At 44.4% G+C, this 26,004-nt stretch overlaps 1 non-coding gene and 3 pseudogenes across 1 annotated transcript; all 4 read left to right on the plus strand.

Moving 5' to 3' along the window:
* Positions 1-667: 667 nt before the first annotated feature.
* On the plus strand, positions 668-840 carry LOC141183370 (U2 spliceosomal RNA; annotated as a pseudogene).
* Positions 841-1,955: 1,115 nt separating this feature from the next.
* Positions 1,956-2,047, plus strand: LOC141183530 (U2 spliceosomal RNA; annotated as a pseudogene).
* Positions 2,048-2,807: 760 nt separating this feature from the next.
* On the plus strand, positions 2,808-3,037 carry LOC141183468 (U2 spliceosomal RNA; annotated as a pseudogene).
* Positions 3,038-4,152: 1,115 nt separating this feature from the next.
* LOC141183396 (U2 spliceosomal RNA) lies at positions 4,153-4,344 on the plus strand. The gene has a single exon (XR_012258362.1). It is a non-coding gene; the product is annotated as a U2 spliceosomal RNA (small nuclear RNA).
* Positions 4,345-26,004: the final 21,660 nt, after the last annotated feature.

Below are 26,004 nucleotides of genomic sequence, written 5' to 3' on the forward strand. Positions count from 1 at the left end.
CCCTCCTAAAATGGATATGTGGTATACAAACCCTTAATTGTGACATTATAATATATGGGATAATTAAATGCCCAACCATGAAACAAGCACGAGTCGCATGGCTTATAATAAACTGTTTAAAAGAAGCTTTATGGAAAGTGCGCAATATATTATTGTTTAAACGTGAATTTATTCCTGTCAAAGATTGTATTGGGCTTGCTCTTTGTGAAATGTTTACATACTACCTGAGAGATTGTAAAAAGATGGGAATCAATGAAGCAAAAAAGCTATGGTGTTTGCAAATTTGGAATATGTATTTATTTATGTAAATTATATGCAAAACTGTGTTTTATGCTTTTTATGCTTTTAAGTGCATTTTAATTCTGACTCTGTATTAGTTTTATGTCATATTTTATTCCAGTATTTGTGATTTGTTTCAAATATTGTATCGGATATGTTCTTTGTGAAAAGTTTTCATACTACCTGATTGTAAAAAGATAAAGTTAAAAAGCTATGGTGTTTGCATTTGACATATGTATTTATTTATGCAAATTATATGCAAAACTGTGTTTTATGCTTTTTATGCTTTTATGCGCTTTTTAAATCTGACCTTGTATTTGTTTTATGTCATATTTTATTCAAGTCTTTGTGATTTGTTTGTAATTTATGATGTATGTCTGATTTAAATAAAGCTTGTTTGAAAACGGATCTGTTCTTATCAGTTTAATATCTGATACGTCCCCTATCTGGGGACCATATATTAAATGGATTTTTAGAACAGGGAGATGGAAAAAGAGCTTGCTCTGTCCACTCCACGCATTGACCTGGTATTGCAGTATCTCCAGGACCGGTGCACCCCTTCTTTAATGCAGTTTCTAAAATCAGAAAGAATTTAATTCAATGTTTTTTGTTCATTTTGCTTGTTTGTCGGATTTTGGGATGGACTCTTTGGCTTTGCTTTTCTTCTCCTCATTGGATTTTTCATGTTCAAAGTTGCAGAAGCCAGATTACAAGCTCATTTTGGTTCAACTTCAGCAACTGTGCATTGCATTGCCATGAAATGTGATGCAATGCTATCTTTCTAGCTCTCCCTTTTTACTTCCTTTTGGATAAACAGACATATTAGGCAAGCATTTTGGAGCTTTCACCTAAATAACTACAGGTGGTGAGATAAGCTGCACAATATAATTGACCTTTCAGTATATTGTTGCACACACACCATCTATTTAGCAAATGCCCTTGTTATCAACAGCAGCCTTTTAAACTCACCTGAGCTAACAGGTATGTGCGCTGGTTACTCTGCTGCGCTTAAAATTTCTTTTTTGGTTTGCTACAATGCCTTTTCTGAAACGTTGTCTCCCTCTGCTGGAACACTGACTTCTTTCATTTAATGCCTGCAGACTATAAAAGAGAACCCAACCCAAAAAGTTTGGTTGATTAGTCTGTGGCATTCTGTTAAACTGTTGCTTATGGCGGTCTCTGTGAGCTTCTCAGCGACATTCAGCCAGCCAGGTATCCTGCCTGCAGTAGATGGAATGTGGCAATGGAACGCTGGCTGCGCGTGTCATAATAGGCTCTGAGCCTTTATATACCTGTGCACAGCAGCAGCCACCTTCAGTCTGCTGCTGGACAGCCAGCAGCAGCAGCAGCAGGAGAGGTATGTAATCAGGAGCCCTCCTGCTAAGGGTAGACAGCTGCTCGTTCCACCCCACCCCCCGCCTTAATTGGTTCTCCTCCCTTCCAACGGTGTTGAGGCGGGTGGGAACAGCAGGGGGTGAAGGTGCTGTGTTTAAAGAGGTGGAGTTATGCAGATCTAAAATGCGTGGATTGCAGCAGCAGCAAGCCGAAAAGTGCAGGCATGTAAGGGATCTAGAGGTTGACAACATGTCTTCTTAACGGGAGTCCAGGAGCTCATCTCCACAAATGGACTTTTCAGGATCCTTGGGTGGCTCCGTAGTTTGAAACCAATTCTGGTTATCGCTTCTCGGCCTTTTGGCTAAGATCAAGTGTAGTATCTTTTGAAAAGGCGGTTTTGGATGTTGGCCGCCCTAGTAGATTGATACATTATGCACACTGGGGTTTAGGCGCTTGTTAGTATGCCAGGTGGCTAATATAGTCATCTGGTGGAAAGCATGGCCCCCCAGGATCGACGCCATTGGGCCGGGGAAGATCGAAAGCCCGAAGTGTGAAGTGCCCCAGCAGTGGTGACCCTGGGGTGCCTTAACTCACTGGGATTGGGAACCCCACTTGAGTTTATGGCACATTTGCACAAGCACTTCAAATTTTCTTTCTTCGCACACACCCTTATTCCGGGCCTTCTGGCCTTAGGATGGGGAATTTTTCAATTCCCGGTCGAAGGTCCGGGCAGTATTATACTGTGAAACCTTCACTATTTATTTAATTTCTTTGTCACTGTGTGTCCACTTATTCACGTGTGTCACGTCCTACTAGGATTTTGTCGGGATGCGGTTCCCTTACGGGTTCCTCTCTTGGCAGGTCTAGGGGGGGAGTGTGTGGCCATCAGGTTCCGCTCCCCCCTGAACCCCCCTGGCTCTCCTCTTTCGGGAGGAGAGCGTTGTTGGCTCCCCTCTTCCGGGAGGGGAGCACAGTCTTTGGCTCCCAGTGCCTTGCTCGGGTGAGAACTCGGGCAGGTGCTGGGGGTAAGATTGGGTCGCCTCTGGCTTCGGCTGGAGGTGGCTTTTTGTCCCTGTTCCTCGCTGTGGCCTTTTGGCTCGGAGGGACGGGGAATGGTTTGGGGGACCCTTCTCCTTTTGGAGAGGGTTTCAAGAAGACCAGCATCCTAGTGCACTTTTTTTGTGGCACTTGTCACTTTTTTAAGCGCACTCGGGTTTTGTACACGAATTCGGGCTAAAAAAAAAAAAAAGAAAAAAAAAAGAAAAAAAAATCTGTTCTTATCAGTTTAATATCTGATACGTCCCCTATCTGGGGACCATATATTAAATGGATTTTTAGAACAGGGAGATGGAAAAAGAGCTTGCTCTGTCCACTCCACGCATTGACCTGGTATTGCAGTATCTCCAGGACCGGTGCACCCCTTCTTTAATGCAGTTTCTAAAATCAGAAAGAATTGAATTCAATGTTTTTTGTTCATTTTGCTTGTTTGTCGGATTTTGGGATGGACTCTTTGGCTTTGCTTTTCTTCTCCTCATTGGATTTTTCATGTTCAAAGTTGCAGAAGCCAGATTACAAGCTCATTTTGGTTCAACTTCAGCAACTGTGCATTGCATTGCCATGTAATGTGATGCAATGCTATCTTTCTAGCTCTCCCTTTTTACTTCCTTTTGGATAAACAGACATATTAGGCAAGCATTTTGGAGCTTTCACCTAAATAACTACAGGTGGTGAGATAAGCTGCACAATATAATTGACCTTTCAGTATATTGTTGCACACACACCATCTATTTAGCAAATGCCCTTGTTATCAACAGCAGCCTTTTAAACTCACCTGAGCTAACAGGTATGTGCGCTGGTTACTCTGCTGCGCTTAAAATTTCTTTTTTGGTTTGCTACAATGCCTTTTCTGAAACGTTGTCTCCTTCTGCTGGAACACTGACTTCTTTCATTTAATGCCTGCAGACTATAAAAGAGAACCCAACCCAAAAAGTTTGGTTGATTAGTCTGTGGCATTCTGTTAAACTGTTGCTTATGGCGGTCTCTGTGAGCTTCTCAGCGACATTCAGCCAGCCAGGTATCCTGCCTGCAGTAGATGGAATGTGGCAATGGAACGCTGGCTGCGCGTGTCATAATAGGCTCTGAGCCTTTATATACCTGTGCACAGCAGCAGCCACCTTCAGTCTGCTGCTGGACAGCCAGCAGCAGCAGCAGCAGGAGAGGTATGTAATCAGGAGCCCTCCTGCTAAGGGTAGACAGCTGCTCGTTCCACCCCACCCCCCGCCTTAATTGGTTCTCCTCCCTTCCAACGGTGTTGAGGCGGGTGGGAACAGCAGGGGGTGAAGGTGCTGTGTTTAAAGAGGTGGAGTTATGCAGATCTAAAACGCGTGGATTGCAGCAGCAGCAAGCCGAAAAGTGCAGGCATGTAAGGGATCTAGAGGTTGACAACATGTCTTCTTAACGGGAGTCCAGGAGCTCATCTCCACAAATGGACTTTTCAGGATCCTTGGGTGGCTCCGTAGTTTGAAACCAATTCTGGTTATCGCTTCTCGGCCTTTTGGCTAAGATCAAGTGTAGTATCTGTTCTTATCAGTTTAATATCTGATACGTCCCCTATCTGGGGACCATATATTAAATGATTGATGTATGATTGTTCAGAGCAAATTCGGCAAGTGGCAGAAACTCAGACCACCCCTCTTGATTGTCTGCCACAAAACAACGCAAGAACTGCTCAACATCCTGGTTTTTCCTTTCTGTCTGGCCATTAGATTCAGGATGATATCCGGACGAAAACGACAAATGAATTCCCAACCTGTCACAAAAGGCACGCCAAAAACGAGCCACGAACTGAGGACCCCTATCAGAAACAATGTCAGTAGGAACGCCATGAAGTCTGACAATTTCCTTGACAAAGGCCTTAGCGAGAGTTTTAGCGCAGGGCAGTTTGACGAAGGGAACCAAGTGACACATCTTGCTAAAACGGTCCACGACCACCCAGATGACAGTAAAACCCTCAGAGGGGGGAAGGTCAGTTATAAAGTCCATAGCCAAATGTGTCCAAGGAGCACTGGGGACCTCCAAAGGACAAAGTAACCCCGCAGCAGGAGTATGTGAGGACTTAGATCTAGCACATATAGTACATTGGCGCACCCACTTAATGACTTCCTTCTGCCATCCAGGCCACCAAAAACTGCGACCCACCAGTCTCTTGGTCTCAGAGATTCCGGGATGACCTGCCAACCGAGATTCGTGACACTCAACAAACAAATCTCTCCTAAAGGTCCCAGGCACAAACAACCTCCCATGAGGAGTGTTAGATGGGGCATTCTCCTGAGCTTTAAGAATCTCATCTTCCAAAACGGAGTCTAAAGCAGCTATCACAACACCTTCTTGTAAAATGTTTTCCTCTTTCTCAGCACCGACTATGGGAGAAAAACTGCGAGACAAGGCATCCGCCTTAACATTCTTAGTACCAGGGATGTAAGTAACGGAGAAATTAAACCGCGAGAAAAACAGTGCCCACCTAGCCTGACGGGCATTCAGGCGCTTGGCAGCATCAAGATATATCAGATTTTTATGATCCGTAAGAACCTGAACGGGAAATTCCGCACCTTCCAAGAAGTGGCGCCAGTGTTCAAATGCGAGTTTAATAGCCAATAATTCCCGATTACCAATATCGTAATTCAATTCAGTCTCCGAAAATTTTTTTTGAAAAAAAGGCACAGGGATGTAATCCATCCCCGTTATCCTGAGACAATACTGCGCCAACCCCCACAGAGGAAGCATCAACCTCAACCAAAAACGGCCTAGTAACATCAGGCTGCATAAGGATGGGAGCAGAGGTGAACCTCTCCTTGAGATACACAAAAGCTTCAATGGCCTCAGAAGACCACTGAACCGCATCAGCACCTTTCCTGGTGAGATCAGTCAGAGGTTTGACAATACTAGAAAAATTTTTTATGAATTTTCTATAGTAATTGGCGAAACCCAAAAACCTCTGTATCGATTTCAAACCAATAGGCCTAGGCCATTCCTGCACAGCCTGAACCTTAACCGGATCCATCTCAAAACCTTTGCTGGAGATAATGTAGCCCAAAAAACTAATTCTCTGTACAGCGAACTCACATTTCTCCAGCTTAGCAAAAAGCGAATTGTCCATTAATAACTGTAATACCTCACGCACGCTCCGCCAATGAGACTCCAGATCTGGCGAATAAATCAAAATGTCATCCAAATACACAACCACATTTTTACCGATCAAAGGTCTAAGGATGTCATTAATCAGATTCTGAAAAAATGCAGGAGCATTAGTAAGACCAAAAGGCATAACCAGATTCTCAAAATGACCCACAGGAGTGTTAAAAGCAGTCTTCCATTCATCACCCTCCTTCATGCGCAACAGATTGTATGCCCCCTTAAGGTCAATTTTAGAGAACCACTTGGCCCCCAATAACTGGTTAAACAGATCAGGAATCAATGGCAGTGGGTAAGGATTGCGTACCGTAATTTTGTTAATCTCACGAAAATCCAGACAAGGACGTAAACCGCCGTCCTTTTTTTTTACAAAAAAAAATCCAACCGCCACAGGAGACTTAGAGGGCCTAATGTGACCGGCGGCCAAACTTGTCTGTATGTATTCCTCCAAAGCCTTCCTCTCAGGAATAGTAAGGTTAAATAAACGACTTTTAGGAAGAATCGCTCCAGGGACAAATTCAATAGAACAATCATAGTCTCTATGGGGAGGCAAAACCTGCGATTCTTTCTCAGAAAAAACTCTCCAAAAATCCTGAATAGGAACAGGCAATTCTCCCCTATCCAAAGCTGCAATACGCCCGTTACAACACTTGTCATAACATTTATGGCTCCAGGATTTAATTTCACTGGTAGACCAATCCAGTACAGGATTGTGAAATTTTAACCAGGGCAAACCCAATATTACTGGGGAAGGCAAGTTATTCAACACTACCAAATCCAATTTCTCATGGTGAACACCATTAATAGTGAGAGGAAATTCACAGACCTTGAGAGTAATATTCTTCAAAGGGGAGCCATCCACAGAAACCACAGCAATGGGGGATGATAAAGGTTCAGGTTTTAAATTGAGTTTTTCCACGAATCCCCCATCAATTACATTCAGTGTAGACCCGCAATCAACAAACACCCGAAATTCCATTAATTTTTCCTGAGCAATCGTGGAAGCAGCTAAAAATATACCCTTGGAATTTAAACAGGCAATACGGGCGTGACTGACCATTTTTTTTTCTTTCTTCATACGAAGCTCACAGCCTTTAATCAAATGACCAGATTTTCCGCAATAGAAACACAAGCCTTCCGAAAAACGACGGTCTTTTTCTTGAGAGCGAGGTGCCACCGATCCAATCTCCATCGGTTCACCACTGTTAGTACACACATTATCATAACCAGAAACTGACATAGCAGAGGATTTGCTCTCATTAACCCTAGCACGCAGTCTTCTATCCACCCGTATAGCTAATTGCATAGCCTGTTGCAAATCCTCAGGTGTAGGATAAGCAATTAGCAGGTCTTTAACCCTTTCACTGAGCCCAGCAAGAAATAGACTTTTCAGAGCAGAATCGTTCCACCCTGTTTGAGTGGACCAACGACGAAAATGAGTACAATATTTTTCCACGTTACCTGATCCTTGTTTTAAACGTCTCAACTCAGTCTCAGCTGATGCCACATGGTCAGGATCATCATATAATAATCCTAAAGCAGAAAAAAAACTATCCACTGATCTGAAGCATGTATCACTAGGTTGCAAAGAAAAGGCCCACTCCTGAGGCTCTTTGCGCAAAAGTGACATTATGAACCCTACGCGCTGGGATTCATCCCCAGAGGACTTGGGTCTCAAACGAAAATACAATAAGCAAGCATTTTTAAATGAAAAAAATTCTCGATGTTCACCAAAAAATAAATCCGGCAAACATACCTTAGGCTCCAAGAAATATGCTCCAGGACAGTTACTCACGTGCTGACGGAGTTCGGCCACTTCCAGAGAGAGTCCCTGCAGGTGTTTAGCCAAATCCTGAACCGACACCATGATGGAACAAAAAAAAAAAATCTTTCCTTAGAGAATTTGCAGGCTGGACTTACTGTTATGTTCTGCTACCAAAGCTAAGGAAAGAGAGGAGATCTGTCCCTACTATAGGACTCAGCTGAATCCCTACGATGTAACAGGGAACCTGATCCTGCGATCAGACCTGCTAAAGTCCTAATCTAGTCTGTACGGAGACCTATAGATGTGGGGAGGGAATCCCTACAAGTACTAAGGACTGGGAGGAATATGGGACACCTCCTAACAGAAATAGTAGCAGACAGACGAACAAACAAAATAGATAGAACATAGAGGTCCGTAGACCAAGCAAACTAACAGAGCTAGATACAGAGCACAGGCTAGCTAGAAAGTAGATATACAATGAAGTCCAGCAAAGCCAGAAGGGCGGAGCAGGATTAAATAGGCCAACAAGGTCATGTGACCAGCAAAGGAAAAAAAACCTAACAGCAAGGTTCTAACACTATCACCAGGTCAGCAGGTGCAAAGAGAGACAGTAACCAAGCTAGGCCTAGTTTCAGGCAGGTCAGAAGCTTAGAGAATAAAGCAACGGATCAGGAGGCCCTATACTCGCTCACTGGGGAGAGTCCAAAAGTGTGCCCTTCACCTGGAGTACCCTGGACCGTGCCTGCAACATCACCAGTAAAGGTACTGAAGCTTACCCCCTTGTGAGTGTCCGTCTTTCCTCCGAGACTGTCCTGCCGTCTCTCCCCTGCACCACCATCCATTACACCCCACGCTGCCCTGGAGCAAGCTCTACCTGTGGAGAGCCACACCATCCCTGCTGCCGTAACACCAGCTCCAGAGGACTGCTCCGCAGCGGCGGCTCCCTCTAGCCGCAATCCACAGGTGGCGTCACGAACACTTTCACAAATCCCCTATATCTCCCCCTTTGACTGACCGCCCTGGGTCACGGACCGGGCCAGCTACCATGATATACCCCAGCAACCAGAGGCCCGGCTGCCGAGTACCCCACGGCCCTGGGGGCGCGTCAGAACAAAGGGTAGTTATTAATGGAACACACTTAGACTGGGTCTCAGTTAACAGTGGGGTACCACAGGAGTAAGTATTGGGCCAGCTTCTTTTTAACATATTTATTAATGACCTTGTAGGGGGCATACAGAGTAGTATTTCAATATTTGCAGATGACACTAAACTCTGCAGGGTAATCAATACAGAGGAGGACAATTTTATATTACAGGAGGATCTATGTAAATTAGAAGCTTAGGCTGATAAATGGCAATTGAGCTTCAATGGGGATAAATGTAAGGTAATGCACTTGGGCAGAGGAAATAAAATGTATAATCATATGCTTAATTGTAAAACACTGGGCAAAACTGTAACTGAAAAAGAACTGGGTGTATTGGTGGACGACAAGCTCACGTTTGGTGGCCAGTGTCAGGCATCTGCTGCAAAGGCAAATAAAATAATGGGATGTATTAAAAGAGGCCTAGATGCTCATGAGGAGAACATAATTTTACCTCTATACAAGTCATTAGTGCGACCACACTTAGAATACTATGTACAGTTCTGGTCTCTGGTGAATAAGAAAAACATAGAGCGGGTGTAGAGAAGAGCGACCAAGGTTATTAGAGGACTGGGGGGTCTGCAATACCAAGACAGGTTATTACACTCGGGGTTATTTACTTTGGAAAAACAAAGGCTTAGGGGTGATCTTATTACTATGTACAAGCATATGAGGGGACAGTACAAAGACCTGTCTACTGATCCTTTTACTCTGAGGCCTGAGACAAGGGGACAAGGGGGCATCTTCTACGTCTGGAGGAAAGAAGGTTTAATCATAATCACAGACAGGGATTTTTTACTGTAAGAGCAGTGAGACTATGGAACTCTCTGCCGCATGATATTGTAATGAGTGATTCACTACTAAAATTTAAGAAGGGCATGGACGTCTTTCTTGAAAAATATAGTATTACAGGTTATATATACTAGATTCCTTGATAGGGCGTTGATCCAGGGAACTAGTCTGATTGTCATATGGAGTCAGGAAGGAATTTTTTTCCCCAATGTGGAGCTTAGTGTTTGCCACATGTGTTTTTTTGCCTTCCTCTGGATCAACATGTTAGGTTATGGGTTGAACTAGATGGACTTAGTCTTCCTTCAACCTTAAAAACTATGTTACTATGTACAGTACAGACAAAAAGTTAAAAAGATTTTTCTGTATGTTCATGACTATGAAAATTGTACATTCACACTGATGGCATCAAAACTATGAATTAACACATGTGGAATTATATACTTAACAAAAAAGTGTGAAACAACTGAAAATATGTCTTATATTCTAGGTTCTTCAAAGTAGCCACCTTTTGCTTTGATGACTGCTTTGCACACTCTTGGCATTCTCTTGATGAGCTTCAAGAGGTAGTCACCGGAAATGGTTTTCACTTCACAGGTGTGCCCTGTCAGGTTTAATAAGTGGGATTTCTTGCCTTATAAATGGGGTTGGGACCATCAGTTGTGTTGTGCAGAAGTCAGGTGGATACACAGCTGATAGTCCTACTGAATAAACTGTTAAAATTTGTATTATGGCAAGAAAAAAGCAGCTAAGTAAAGAAAAACGAGTGGCCATCATTACTTTAAGAAATGAAGGTCAGTCAGTCTGAAAAATTGGGCAAACTTTGAAAGTGTCCCCAAGTGCAGTTGCAAAAACCATCAAGCGCAACAAAGAAGCTGGCTCACATGAGGACCGCCCCAGGAAAGGAAGACCAAGAGTCACCTCTGCTTCTGAGAATAACTTTATCCGAGTCACCAGCCTCAGAAATCGCAGGTTAACAGCAGCTCAGATTAGAGACCAGGTCAATGCCACACAGAGTTCTAGCAGCAGACACATCTCTACAACAACTGTTAAAAGGAGACTTTGTGCAGTAGGACTTCATGGTAAAATAGCTGCTAGGAAACCACTGCTAAGGACAGGCAACAAGCAGAAGAGACTTGTTTGGGCTAAAGAATGCAAGGAATGGACATTCGACCAGTGGAATCTGTGCTTTGGTCTGATGAATCCAAATTTGAGATCTTTGGTTCCAACCACCGTGTCTTTGTGCGACGCAGAAAAGGTGAACGGATGGACTCTACATGCCTGGTTCCCACCATGAAGCATGGAGGAGGAGGTGTGATGGTGTGGGGGTGCTTTGCTGGTGACACTGTTGGGGATTTATTCAAAATTGAAGGCATACTGAACCAGCATGGCAACCACCACATCTTGCAGCGGCATCCTATTCCATCCGGTTTGCGTTTATTTGGACCATCATTTATTTTTCAACAGGACAATGACCCCAAACACACCTCCAGGCTCTGTAAGGGCTATTTGACCAAGAAGGAGAGTGTTGGGGTGCTACGCCAGATGACCTGGCCTCCACAGTCACCAGACCTGAACCCAATCGAGATGGTTTGGGGTGAGCTGGACCGCAGAGTGAAGGCAAAAGGGCCAACAAGTGCTAAGCATCTCTGGGAAGTCCTTCAAGATTGTTGGAAGACCATTTCCGGTGACTACCTCTTGAAGCTCATCAAGAGAATGCCAAGAGTGTGCAAAGCAGTCATCAAAGCAAAAGGTGGCTACTTTGAAGAACCTAGAATATAAGACATATTTTCAGTTGTTTCACGCTTTTTTGCTAAGTATATAATTCCACATGTGTTAATTCATAGTTTTGATGCCTTCAGTGTGAATGTACAATTTTCATAGTTATGAAAATACAGAAAAATCTTGAAATGAGAAGGTGTGTCCAAACTTTTGGTCTGTACTGTAACTATGTATGGAATAATGGAGGACTCACTACTAGATATTGTGGTGTCTCTGCACAAACCACTTAGTGTAACTCCAGTCAAAGTACCTGTATCCCTGGCCTTACTAATGACTCGCTGTCAGGGTATGTGCACATGGCGTCTTTTAGACCTCAGTATATCTGCATTTTTCTTGTAGGAAAACGTTTGAATAAAGCTCTGATGGTGTTTTACCTGAAGTGTCTTTTGCGATGTCTTTGTGTTAGTTTTTTTGCAGCGGCTTCACTGCGAAATCAGTCTATATATAAAATAGTGGCGACTTCCAAGCGGAAGCTTCTAGAAGAAAAGACCAATCACTTCTTTTAGCCACTTCATAACTTTTGAAGCCAAAAGCAGTTAAAAGAAGTGACAACAGACGGATCATATGCACAGCAAGTCCTTTTGACTTTTCAGTACATATGTTCATTCTTTTTGACGTTTGTACAACTTTTATTTTAGAATAGACATTTATCATCAATCCACCTGCTCTGTGCACAATGTTATGGAGTTCCCAGTATGCATACCATGCAAATAAGGTGAAAGCCACAGAATCAATATAATTGGTATAACATTCTTTAATGTGTATACATATATATATATATATATATATATATATATATATATATATATATTATGAACAAGGTCATGTGACCTAAACGTTGGCCCATTGCACACAGACGTTTGCTGATGATTGTTGTAATAAACTTCTAACTTTCGGCTTATATTGGAGAGCCTGGTTTCCTCTCTATCTCTACTTTCCAGAGCATCTTCAAAATCCCCTCACAGAAAAGAGAGAAGGGGGTTCATCCGAAAATCGTCATGTGCAGGAGCAGGTTTCTTCTTCAGAGTCTCAATAATATCACAGAAAGAAGACCGCTATTTCATTGATCCTCATCTGAGAACTCAGTACTGGTCCGATGTTTCCCAAAGCTGATGGTAAACTAAAGAAAAGACAGAACAGAAGTAAAGGTGAATTATTTTTTTTAGCATTTGAAATGAATGCAGATGTAATCTATATGTTCTCTCTTACCTGGGCTGACGTACAAGATGGACTCTTCTAGTGTCACTGCCAAACTCTTAACTTCTTCCATGAAGATTTAAGATGTTCCACTGAATTTTAGAAGGAAGCAGTGTTTGCGACACAGGGGGCACCGAAGGTTGGAGTTGAGCCAGGTAGAGATGCAACCCTGATGGAAACAATGATTGCATGGTAGCACTGTGACTCCCTCTCCGGTCTCATAATCCGTCATGCAGATGACACACGACTCCTCCTGAGATGTTACAGTTCTTGTTGGGAGGTTCCTAATTTGCTGAGCTCGCCAAGTCTGCTGCCTTTCCTGCAGATTATATTGTGCAGGTGGTGATGGTGGCCGCATCTGTGGCGGAGGCGTCATCACTCCCATTCCCTGCTGCTGAAAGATGATGTTGAACAGACGGTTTGCCTGCAGTAATTGTACAGGAGATCCACTTGCAGCTGGAGACTCCCTGAGTCTGCGGCTGGGCAGAACGGGAAATGGCCGTCTGAATTCAAACTCAGTGACGGTGTCTGAGGATCCACTGTCATCCCTTCTGCTCTCTGATGTTTCTCTGGAGGGCTCTGCAGGGACTGGTCTAAGTGGAGAGCGGCTTCTTTCCCTGCTCTCTTGTCCTCTTTGCCGGAGAGGAGTTCTGGCTTCTCTGCCTCTCGCAGTGACAGCAGTGGCGTCTGTTCTGTGTCCACCAGTAGTAATTAGTCTTCTCTGATCCCTTTGAGAAGATCTCAATTGATGGACAATCATAGCCTGACCTATAAAGAAATAAAATGTACTATAAATATGCAAAAGTTTATAAAAAACACTTTTGAACCAAAGAGAAATAACCTGCTGTTGCTTTGGGGTTTAGGGAGAGGAGCAAAAATTGATTAATGTTTGGGCTAAATAAACCTGCTCAGTGGATCCCCTCTCTACAGACATCACAGAGCAGGGGTGGAACCAGATTGCGACTAACTCATCCCCCAAGGACTATGAATGGGAAGGTGGAGGATGCACTGAGTGTACTGAAACCGCTTACCCCAGGGAAATCTCCTCCCAGAAAAGATCCTATAAGGTGGGAAAATTCTCTCACTTACCCTGATTTTCTGGTCGGCTCATCCAAGTCTCGTTGTCAGCAATAAGCTGATGCAGCTCCCTGGAAGTCATGGTTCAGTTTCCCGGGGCTGAGATGGTAGAGTGATAGAAAATGAGAACTAAGTTCTCTGCTGGCACGGATGTTATGGTGCCAAAATATCAATAAGAAGCTGTAGAAGTAAAGCACTAGATGTATGAAACAAACTAGCTCGCACTTCCAAAACCAAGGTAGAGTCTCAGCGAAAACTTCAACTCTGAAAATGGCGCTGATGTCACCGAGTGCATAGATTGTATAACCTCACAGCATTCTATGTCACTGTGACATCACATGTGAGACCAACAACGCGCTGTCATGACGGCCGACTGTCCAATCTGTTATATACATATTATAAAATGTTATATTATTATATATTATAATACACATTGTTAAAAAATATATATTATTACTAACCATCTAACACTCTTAAGGTGTGTATATGTGTCTAAAGCATAGGATATATATATATACATCTTATGAATATCAGATGCCTTGGAATAATAATCCTATACTCACCTTTCAGACCCCCAGTACTGCTGCTGTCAGTGTCCCCGCCGACCTCCGGGCTTCTCTTTCCCGCAGGGGCCATTGTGTGACCACTGCAGCTAATCAGTTAATACATATTTCCCATTCATATGTTTCATGTTGATGTAAATTAAACACTTTTAGAAAAGAAAACAGATAAATAAGATTTTCAGAATACGGCATGTACTAAGGTGGATACTCATGGTATGATATGCAGAGAGAGGAATACTGGGAGGACACAGAACATGTTAGTCCACCTGCTTAACCCTCAGGATAATTCTTATCAGGTCATATAGGGGTGTACATAGAAATCCACAGACCCCATAGCAAAGATCTGAAATGGGACCTCTTATTGGCCCCTGGCTGCCATTAAGCAACCCAGTGATGGTCACAGAGACCCCCTGTCTAGCTGCTTAGATACCATAGTTGCTGGTCACTATGGAAGCTAAGGGGTTAAACTGATGTAATCAGAGCTAGCTTGAATTGCAGCAATTACGATTGGCTGTCTGCTGTGTAAAACAGCCGGCACCCACTGGATATGGAGTGGGCTGAGCATGTGAGTTTGCCCCTTATAAACCATCATAACTTATGCTGTATATATACGATATATGCAGGGGATGGGGCTATTCGGCACTAGGCTCCTCCTGTTCATGGGCTCCATAGCGGTCATGTGGCCTGCCAAAATTGGGTGTATGCTACTGAGGTCATACATATAATATGGAAAAAAATATCATACAAGGTAAATAATTGAAATTCATATCAGAAATAGTCCAGTTCTTTAGTGCCCATTCACATTAAAGGAAAATCATCTGAATTGACTGAATTTTGTGGGACAGGCCCATTATCCTCCCATGGAAAGCACATGCATGCTCGGCTGAATCAGGCATACATGAGTATAGGAGCAGAGAGGGAGAGAAGAGAGGAAGGGAGAAGACGGTGATTGGTGAGTATCTTAATCTGCCTCCATCACATAGATATTTAGGATGGATTAGGGAAACGTTAGCTTGGAGCGCTTCTTTCTCCAATAAGTTTTATTGATTTTTATAAACAAAGAAAAATATACAAACAATGAACAGAGAACGCAAAAGCGTAGGCAAATTATAGATGAAAGTTACCATAACATTGAGTGATGAAAATATCCAGCATGTGAAAAAGTGGAAATAATAGGAGGGGTATAGATGCGGAGAAGGTTGGGACTGCTTGCCTCCCATGTAGACAGATTTTGATAAGGCATATGGGGCTCTATTACCCTAATCGAGATCTCAAGTAGGGGAATGACACCTTTGCTCTCACCCAGGTTCACCTGTCATGGCAGGTGTTGGTGTAACACAGAGGGAAAAGGGAAAGGGAGCCCAGACACTAGGGAAAGGGGGAAGTGGAGACCTCATAGTCTGGTCTAGCGTCACCCTGTCTCAACTACCGTCCCTATAATGCCTCTTCAGCAATCGCCGCACGCGTGCCTTGCCCTACTTTCCCTGGCGTATGGCTATGGCTAGGGATGGAAGGAGATGAGCATTAGTGAACCTCCAGTAAACACTATAGACAACAAGGGAAGACAAAACAGGGGGAAATTGCTTAGCTTTAGATGACTCCAAATATGCCCACGGCCTCAAACTCCAGAGAGGACAAAGAACTGCTCCTGCTAAGCCTCACAAGTAGAAATGAATATAGCCAGCGACTCCCTCTCAGACACACCAGGTATATATACACCCAGGCCAGAGAGATAATTAGCAAGAGAGAGGTAGCCGCTCAGTTGTAAAGACAGCCTCTTATTTAAGAAGCTGTCTGCAATGCCAAACGTAGAGATCTCCTGCAACCCACTGCAGGGCGACAGTCTGTCACCTCTGACACACTCGTGACATCACCAGAGGGAAACAGTTGATAACATAATTGGGAGAATAGGGGAACAGGAGGTAGGATTGATGTACTCAGACTGAAGAGTCCACCTGGCGAAACCAAATTTAGCAAAAACATTTTCAAACTGCATCCATCTGTGAGATTAATTTGATAAGTATTGGATTACTGCTATGCAAGAGCTAGGTGTGAGAACCTGTCTAGTTCAGATTTATGCAAAAAAACACTGCACAGCTGTTTAAAGTGGTGCACAGATTTATGTGAATGATAAAAATGGTAGAAATGTTTCTTAAAGGGAACTGTCACCCCCTGCGAGATTTCAGACCTCTAATATGGGCATACAATCTATTCATACCTGTATGGCCCATAGTAGAGTTCTGAATGCAGAGAAATGTAGTATTATAAAATCTGTTTTCACATGCTTGGCGTCCCCCGGAAGGGAAGAAATCCCTGCCTATATCTTTAGTTAGCCCAGAAATCCCCGCCTATCTGCTTATTTAGCATGTTCCCCCATCCCCTGCGCGTCACAGGGCCCTGTGACGTGCACTGGTGTAACTCATTTCCCGCGCATGCGCAATGCGACGCTCACATCAGGAGCATTTTGTTTCTCCCGGCCCCGTTTGTCTCTGCACTATTCCATAGTGTTCTAAATATGGACACACAGACCAAATACTGATGTCACACTGATCCAAAATGCTGATGACACTGGAACTATTATTGTCCACTTAAACGTTTAAACATGGACTTGTGAATGAAAAATATCAGATAATATAGCTGAGAGTTTCTCATTAATCATATACCAAGAGATCTGTCCTTTTCACTTCCTAGAAATCAGGTACTGGTTTTCTCCAGGCTAAGGCATCTGTGTTGGTTAGTGATGAGCGAGCATACTCGCAAGTACTCGGTACTCGCCTGAGCATCTCAGTACTCGAGATGCTCGAAGCTCGCCGAGTACTTCCGGGATGCTCGGGCGGATGCTGGGGTCTCCTCCCTGCATGTTTGGCGCTCTTTAGAGTGCCATTCAACATGCAGGAATTGTCTGTCACACACTGTAATGCTGCAGCCATGTTAGTTGTGGCATTACATTGATTGGCTGGCCGCACAGCATCATCAGGTCTATACCAGACCTAGCGCCGCCGTGCTCATCAGTCTACTCTGCAATCAGATAGTGTAGGGAGAGGTGCTGCTGAGCTAGGGAGAGATTTGGCTGTTTATTAGTTAGTGTAGGTATTCCACAAGATTCTCTACACATATTCATCTGAACTAACAGTCCTTCTGAGGACTAATCCAGCTGCAGAGATACCAGTGCTAGGCAGGCAGGCAGGGTATATAGCAGACTGCAGTCCATATAGCAAGAGGATCCATTTCAGTTCTGTCTGCTGGTGCTTTTACAGATATTATATTTGTAGAAATAGCCCCACGTATCAGGGGCCAGGAATATTTTCTTTTTATCTTTATCTGATTGTTTGCTTAAGGCTGTGTGCCCACGATGCGTTTATTAAGTGTTTCCGCAGGGCAAAAATGCTGCAGAAATGCTTAAAAAACGCATGGTAGAAGGCCTGCCATGTTGCCTAATGATAATTTGCATGTGCTTTGCACATGCTGCGGAAATTTCAGCTGCGGATTATCATTGCGGAAAAAAACGCAGCACTACCAATTATTTTGCGGAAGCTCTGCATTTTCGCTGCCATTGACTGGCATTGGAACACTTGGATTCCGCATCACTGGATCTGTACATGCGGAATCCAAGCGTTTCAATGTGCGGATGGTACCCGGGTCTGGATGAGAGGAGACTCTCCTCCGGACCCGGGTACCATACAAACTGTAAAAAAAAAGAATAAAATAAAAAATAAATATGATGCTTACCTTCTGATGGCCCCCGGTGTGCTTGTCTTCGCTTGCCGGCAGATAGCGGTGGACGGAAGGACCTGCGCTGACGTCATTTAGTCATGTGACGGCAGGTCCTTCAGTGTACCGCGAGCTGCCGACAAGCCAGGACGGAGCGAATAAAGACTGCACGGGCCATCAGAAGGTAAGCATATATTTATTTTTTAATTTTTTACCATTCTTTAAGGTCACACTATATAAATCCATGACGTTTGCCTGGATTTATATAGTGTGACCAAGTTGTCAAGCACTTTCCAAGTGATGCTAAAATCGCTTGGAAAGCGCTTGTCTACCCGCATGCGGAAATGCATGTGAAGAACGCTTCACATCCGGTTGTCCCTGGCAGGAAAAACGCATGCACAATCCGCATGCTTTTTTTCTGCCAGGGAGATGCAGAAATGCTCAGGAAAAAATCCAGAGCATTTCTGTATCATGGGCACATAGCCTAAAAACCATGCCAGAGAACACAGTTTTTCTTCGCCATTTGCTTGTTGGAACTGCATAATACAGCCAGGTCCTTTCCATATTACAGCGCTAAAAATCCATCTATTGAAAACTGTGGTTTGCCCGTCACACGGATCACATATAATTGCCCTCAACTAAGCAGTTACTGGGAAAGTCCACCTAACCACGGACACGTGGACAAGTGCTTGTGGGCAGGGACGATACATCTCTCTGACGGCACACTGGGTTAACATAGTGGAAGTCGGGACCCAGTCGGACCTTGGGACGGAACACATCCTGCCGATTCTGAGGATTGCGGGCCCTAGGTCAATCGGGGTTGCCCCCACAGTCTACAGCTCCTGCACCTCATCTTCCTCAGCCTCCTCCTCCTCTTCAGCCTCCATCTCCGAAATGACCACATCAGTCACAAGCTGGAAGCACTGCAGCACTGCCTCAGCCAAGCGGCAACAGGCTGTGCTGAAGCTAATATGCTTAGGTGACAAACCGCACAATGCTGAAGAGTTGTGGACAGCTCTGAAAGAACAGGCAGATCTGTGGCTGACACCGCTGAACCTACAGCCAGGCATGGTCGTGTGTAACAATGGCAGGAACCTGGTGGCGGCTCTGAGGCGAGGCGAGCTCACACATATACCATGCCTCGCCCATGTGCTTAACCTCGTGGTTCAGCGGTTTCTCAAAACCTACCCGGAGTTGCCTCATCTGCTTGTCAAAGTACCCCGCCTGTGTGCCCATTTTAGAAAGTGAGCTACAGCTTCCGCCGCCCTAGCCGTGCTTCAGCATCATTTGCTGGTGTGTGATGTCCCCACGCATTGGAATTTTACACTGCAGATGTTGGGAAGGATTTGTGAGCAGAAGGGGGCAGTTGTTGACTACCACCATCAACAAGGCCATCGGTATTCAGTTCAGACTCCACACATAAGAAATCAGGAGTGGACATGGATGTCAGACATATGTACCATCCTCCAAAACTTTGAGGACACCTCCAAGATGGTGAGTGGTGATGATGCCATAATAAGCGTCACAATTCCGCTTCTCTGTCTTCTGAAACGCTCACTGCTAACAATCAAAGAGGATGCATTGCAGGAGGAGCTCGATGAGATGGAGCAAGAAACCATACAGAGTGATTCCTCACAGCCCAGCCTCATTTCATCCCAACGTGGATTGGGTGACAATGAGGAAGAGGAGGAGGAGGAGGAAGAACAGGAGCTAGTTTCATGCACTATAGACGGTACTACCTGCACAAATTTCATACCGTATGTTCATCATGGATGGCCTGAGAACAGGGAGGAGGAGGAGGAGAGAATGGTCAGTTGTCCTCTTGGTGAGGACACGGAAGTCTTGCCTGTTAGCAGCCTGGCACGCATGGCTGAGTTTATGTTACGCTGCCTTTCCCGTGACCCTTGCGTTCTCAAAATTTTGGGAGACAGTCATTACTGGTTGATGACACTTCTAGACCCACGCTACAAGGAGATCTTTCTATCTCTTATTCCTGAGGCGGACAGGTCTACAAAGATGGGGCAGTACCAAAAAGCCCTTGTTACGGAACTATTAAAAAAATTCCCATCTGAAAACGCTGGTGGCAGAGGTCACAGTTCGTTGGACAACCAAGGAGTACAGGAAAGAGGGACACAAATCCAATCCAGCAGAGGCAGGGGAACACTGTCAAACTTCTGGGAGAGTTTTCTCAGCCCCTCCCATCGCACAGGCCCTGAGGCACGGGGTACTCTCACAAGGAGTGCAAAGTTTGGGAAGATGCTGAGGGAGTACCTTTCCGACCATACCAACATCCTCCATGATTCCTCTGTGCCTTATAATTATTGGGTATCCAAGCTGGAGACGTGGAATGAACTGTCTCTCTACACCTTGGAGGTCCTGGCCTGCCCTGCCGCTAGCGTTTTGTCAGGGCTGGATTGGGCCAGACTTCTCAATACCACTGAATGATAGCAGTGTAACATAAACTCAAATCCAGTTTCTTTTTTGTGAAGTGTATTCCCATGCACCTTTTGACACCCAGACATGGGTATATGCTTCCTGATCTTGGCTATTTGCTCTTGTCCTCCTCCTTCTCCTCATCCTCATCCTCCACCACCATATCACCAGGGTGACATGGTCTGTGATGCAACACCCACATATTTTTTTTAAAGGGTGTTTATGATGCTAGTAAAAAAAATGTTTTATACAGTATGTTCATGTATACCCCCAGGGGTAAATGTTTGTCAGCCCATACACTTAGTGCATGGGCGTTACAAGTATAGGAGACCCGCTCCTTTCTAATGGTAAACATTTTTTTATGAGGTCCTCCTCCACGTCTTTTCCAAGGTGCATTGGAATGCCTCCCAATTTTTGGCAACACTGTGGGAGACCCACTTCCCAATAATGGGAACATTTTTTCATGAGGTCCTCTACGTCTCTTCCAAGGGGCTTTGGAGTGCCTCCCAAATTTTGGCAGGCCTTGCATTCACTACATAGGCCAACTCTATGGGAGACCCACTTCCCAATAATGGGAACATTTTTTCATGAGGCCCTCTACGTCTTTTCCAAGGGGCATTGGAGTGCCTCCAAATTTTTGGCAGCCCTTGCATTCACTACATAGGCCAACACTATGGGAGTCCCACTTACTAATAATGGGAACATTGTTTTCAGTAAGCCCTCTGACCTCCACGTCTCTTCCAAGGGGCATTGGAGTGCCTCCAGATTTTTGGCATCCCTTGCATTCACTTCATAGGCAAACACAATGGGAGACCCACTTCCTAATAATGGGACCATTTTTTTTACGGAGGCCCTCCTCTACGTCTCTTCCAAGGGGCATTGGAGTAGGTCCAAATTTTTGGTAGCCCTTGCATTTACTGCATATGCAACAACAGTATAGGAGACCCACTCTTTAGTAATGGAAACAACAAAGCATAGCCAGCCGCTGGCTCTTTAAGAATAGTAAAGGCCGCCTGATGGCCCTATAAAAATAGGCTTTGAGACTTTCAGAGTCCCTCCTTCATAAATGAAACATGATGTGTCTGATCATGTCTCACACACCACATGGCCAGATAAGGTTGTAAAATGTTAAAATGACATTTCCTGGTGAATGCATTTGTCACGGTTGAAAGCAATGCAAAAGTGCAAAAATGCATCAAAAACGCTACGTGTGAACATAGCCCAAGCTGTGGAGGAGTATTTTTGTTTTTGGTTATGTATTTTGCCTTATATACAAGTCATTACCCTGGAAAGGATGTTCCTTTACATATTTCTCAGGAAAATCCATTTTGGTTTCATTTTTGTATGTTTTATTGTGAGTCCGTAAAAGTGGCGTAATACCTCTGACAACATTGTTCACAGCAGTGACCTGGGAGTCAGAAATGCTTCCAGGGGTCTTCCCCATGCTGTTCCCATGTCATTTGAGCACTGTTCCCATTGATTTGGGCAATTTTTAAGCCCTGTGCAGACTGCCGGGGGGAGCCACCTGAATAATGATCGAGTTTCCCATAGACTTACATTGGGCTCGTTGCTCGGGTCGAGCACCTGAGTATTCCACTGTGCTCGACCCGAGCAACGAGCACCCGAGCATTTTAGTGCTTGCCCATCACTAGTGTTGATGTGTTGATGGACATGGGGGACATGGGAGACATAACTGGACTACTATCTAAGGTGTATAGGCACAAGGCAGTTTAGGAGTTAAGGTTAAAGATGTTACAAGATATTACATGAAATGTTACATTTTTTGCTGATCACTAATGGTTCACATAAACCTAAAATCTTCAGTCTTAACTTTTTCTTAAGACATTATTGTAAAGTCTATGAGAAGATATGATGGGTTCAAAGAACTTCTGGAATTTTAACAAATGCAGAAGACAATTTTTGAGATGGGGATGGATAAATAAATAACATATCACCAATTATAAGAAGAGATCCTACTTTTTGGGGGTCGTGTTTTACTATAATCAATTGTCTATTCCATCTGGAATGGAAGTTGTGCCTTGATTTTGTCAGAGATAATCTGGGGAGGCAAAACCATGGGGGGTCACACAAACCTCCACTTTTGGTACCCTGACTGCTGTTAGGTGCTGTGATGAAATCCTTGGAGCCATTGTCAGACAATACACCGGTGCAGTTGTCCTGGGTTTCTCCTGGTACAAGACAATATCCATCCTCATGTGATCAGACTGTGGAGACAGTTTCTGGATGAGGAAGACATTTATGCCTTTGACTGGCCCTCATGTTTCCCAGAGCTGAATCCTTTTGAGATCCGGTGGTTTGTTCTGTATCAGGCATCCAACAAAGTCAAGTAACATTACAAACTATGCAGGAGCTCACCAATGCCCTGATAACCCAGTATACCGCCCATTGTCTCATCAGGAGCATGCCCAGACATTGTCAGGAGTGCTACAGACACGTGGGGTCATACTTTTATTTTTCACGTCACTGTAAATACTTCTATACCATCCTTTGTTATTATTCTGTACGTCAAAAGATATCATAAGCAGAGAATGGGAAGATAAACAGCAAAACAAATAATTATTAAAACAAATCCAATGGAAATATTTATTTTTTATTTATTTAATTTTTAGTTCTTCAAACTCGAATTGTCTTCTTTCTTTTCTCACTTTATGCAGAGAAGTTTTGCTACAAGAAGCAGACGTTCCACGGGTAAGTCCTTACTGATACAACGCTGTTACAATGCCTTATACCAATGTTCCCAGCCGGCAGCTCTCTGCTGGCGTCAGAACTGCAACTCCTAGAATGGCATAAATAGCCATAGATTGGGCAAAACTGGCCGACACATCCACTGGTAAAACTCCAGAATAGTAATTTACAGGACTGACCGGAATGAAACAAGGATACTGATAGATGATGATGAATGGGTGAAGCTGCAGAAGAGACGATGTAGGACGGGGCGTTGCTTTGCCCGCTGTCAAGTTCTTCAAAAGTTGAACCATTTCGTCTCCAGATATGTTACTCCAGTTCCTGTAGTCCTTGACTGGAGTAACACTTCTGAAGGGGCACACGTACACGCACACCACTCATCAGATATGCCAAGTTCATTAAGTGTTGTGCGCCTCTTAATGAAAAGCATTCATGAATAAGATTTGCCGATTTCTTTAAGACTGGGGCCTGAAAAAGCACTCACAAAATGATTAAAATCATTTTCCTAGTCATTTCTATGGATAGAATATTTATGCACCTAAAGTGGCATAATTCTTGATGAATTTGCCCGTCAGGCTTCCACAAGCACAGTACTGCCTTAGTTTTGCAACTTTTGGTGGATCCAGCCAGGAGTGGAGTAAAAATGCTAAAATTCGCAACATTTTTGTGCTACTTTGAATTGCGACCAAAATTTTGCAACGTTTCAAAGTGTTGAACACTAGAAAACTGTTGAAAACAACTTGATGAGTCGGGCCCTATATCTCCAGCAGTGGCAGTAAATAAATGGAGCAATGAATGGAGTAATGAAGCTTGTGCAAAACTATATCCCTCCATTCAAATGGAACAGAAAAAAACACAGAGGCGCTCTATGTGTGAACCAGCTTGGAGGTCCAGAAATCCAGCGTTCTGGAATTGCTCACCTGGGATACTTGTGCTAACCATGTGTGAAGCCCAGCTGTGCTTGGTATCACAAATCCTAGAAGGGTGTATTGATGGATTCCTCCTCAAGAGGCCCCCATAACCATTCACACATCTCCACCTTCCACCTCAGACCACGAGAGGGAGCCCGTTAGCGATATAAAAGGGAAGGTGGAGCTAGGCAGCAGTTAGTTGGAGTCAAAGTCTAGTTCAGTCTGGTTTAGCCGTGAGTCCAGTACAGCCTGAGAGGAGTTACCTCAGAGGACAAAAGCCTGTTCCAGCTCCTGCAATTGCTAGCCTGCAGTGGAGCTTATCCAGATCAAGACTCCATGTAGCTCAGAGAGGTGAGCTTCAGGTGTGCCAGCGCCATAAGATCGGTGAAGCGCGGCAAGCTGCCATTAGTGTGAGTAGCCTAGAGAGGGCCCGAGTAGGCCGAAAGAGAGTAGAGAGTTAGTTCATAGGGGGCAGAGGAGCTTAACTAGCTCACCCCGAAGAAGCAGTTACCGGACACCGGGTCCGAAGCTTACCGGGATCTCCATGACCCAGTAAGATAAACCGGAATCCCTGGAGAACTACAAGTCCCATGCTGATTCGTACCAGAGCCAGGAGACCCATAGGCCCCGTAGGTCGGGAGCGTGCACTCCAAGAGAAGGCCCTACCACAAGGACAGCCAGCGCAGGACAGAGACAAAGTTAGGCCTTGCTCCAGGCAGGTCAGAAACTTACTACGCAGAGTCAAGAAGCAGGAGGCCCAAAACCCGCTCATTGGGGAGGATCCGGACATACACCCTTCACCCTACAGTGCTCCGGGGAGTGCCTGAATTTCCATCAGTAAAAGGTACTGAAGTGACTATTGTGTCTGTCCCTGTTCTTGCTCCGACTCGGCTGAGTCTCCTTGTCCTGCATACCCCGTCCGTACCCTGCCCTGAGGCCTAGCTCCACCTGTGGGGAGCCATACCATCCAGCTGCCTTATCACTGGCCTCAGTGGACTGCGCAGCGCTGGTGAATATCATCAGAAACCATAGGTGGCGTCACGAACTTTTATAAACTTGATATCTATCAACGCCTTTTTAAAGAGAGACCCCAGAATACGGGCCCGGAAGCCGACCACCGCGACCTCCTTAAGGCTAAAGGCCCGGGTAACCGAGTCTTCCCCCATCCCCTGGGCTAGTCACATGCACAACACTGCATGAAATGTGAACTGAAAACACTCAAAGCTGCGGCACCGACCTCCTGTCCCAATTGCCAGAGAAGGAAGCAAAGGATAATCCAGGAAGGAGGAAGAAATGCAGTTTCTCCAGGCGCTGCCACACAGGATGACGAGACAGATGGTAAGTAAGATTTTTCTATTGTTTTGTAATGGTAACAAGACTACACATTTCTGGGATGATTCAATTCAAATGGGACACTCTAGAGCCCCATGTTTTAAACTGAGGAGGTCCCAGTGTGGGATACCCAGTGGTCAGCAAGTATTTACTTTTTCGGTCGAAAGGTGATAACTTGCAGCCTTTGTAGCATATCTTTAAATGATTATTCTCATTTCTTCTTCAGAAGCGCGCTGCTCCCCTGTCTTCCTACTTTCTGCTCGGCAGGGCAAAGTGCGCTCCGGACTGACTGACATTTTGGAGAAGCATCATAGATGCGCAATTGGCCCAAACTTAGTTCCCATGCCGCTATATGAAGCATCGGAGGATCACAGAAGTACTCAAGCTGGTTGGATTCACTCATCTGGCCAACTTCAGAGCAGCACTTGTAAGCTCTACAGCAAAGAGCTTGTAACTGTTGCGCTTCTCGCCTTGGAGAATGACCACCGAAATGAAATGGAAAAGACAGAAAATCATCTTTCCAGGTAATGCACTAATGTATGTTTTTCTTTATATTAAGCCATGTTTCCACATATTCAATATAATAAAATCTCATTCTCCCTCTATGAATGTTCATGTGCAGGAAAAAAACTGAGTAAAACTCTCTTCTTTATTAATTCCGGCATCTTTTTGACTTGCTACATATGAAAATAGTAGAAGATAAATATATAAGACTAATGCAGAAGACGACAGTCCAATGGGAACAGATATTGTGCCTTTATAGAAACAAATGTGGGGCCTTTGCAGTTGTCA

Source organism: Phyllobates terribilis, unplaced genomic scaffold (assembly GCF_046119375.1).
Source record: "Phyllobates terribilis strain yellow unplaced genomic scaffold, ASM4611937v1 Scaffold_38__1_contigs__length_12584779, whole genome shotgun sequence".
NCBI lineage: Eukaryota > Metazoa > Chordata > Amphibia > Anura > Dendrobatidae > Phyllobates > Phyllobates terribilis.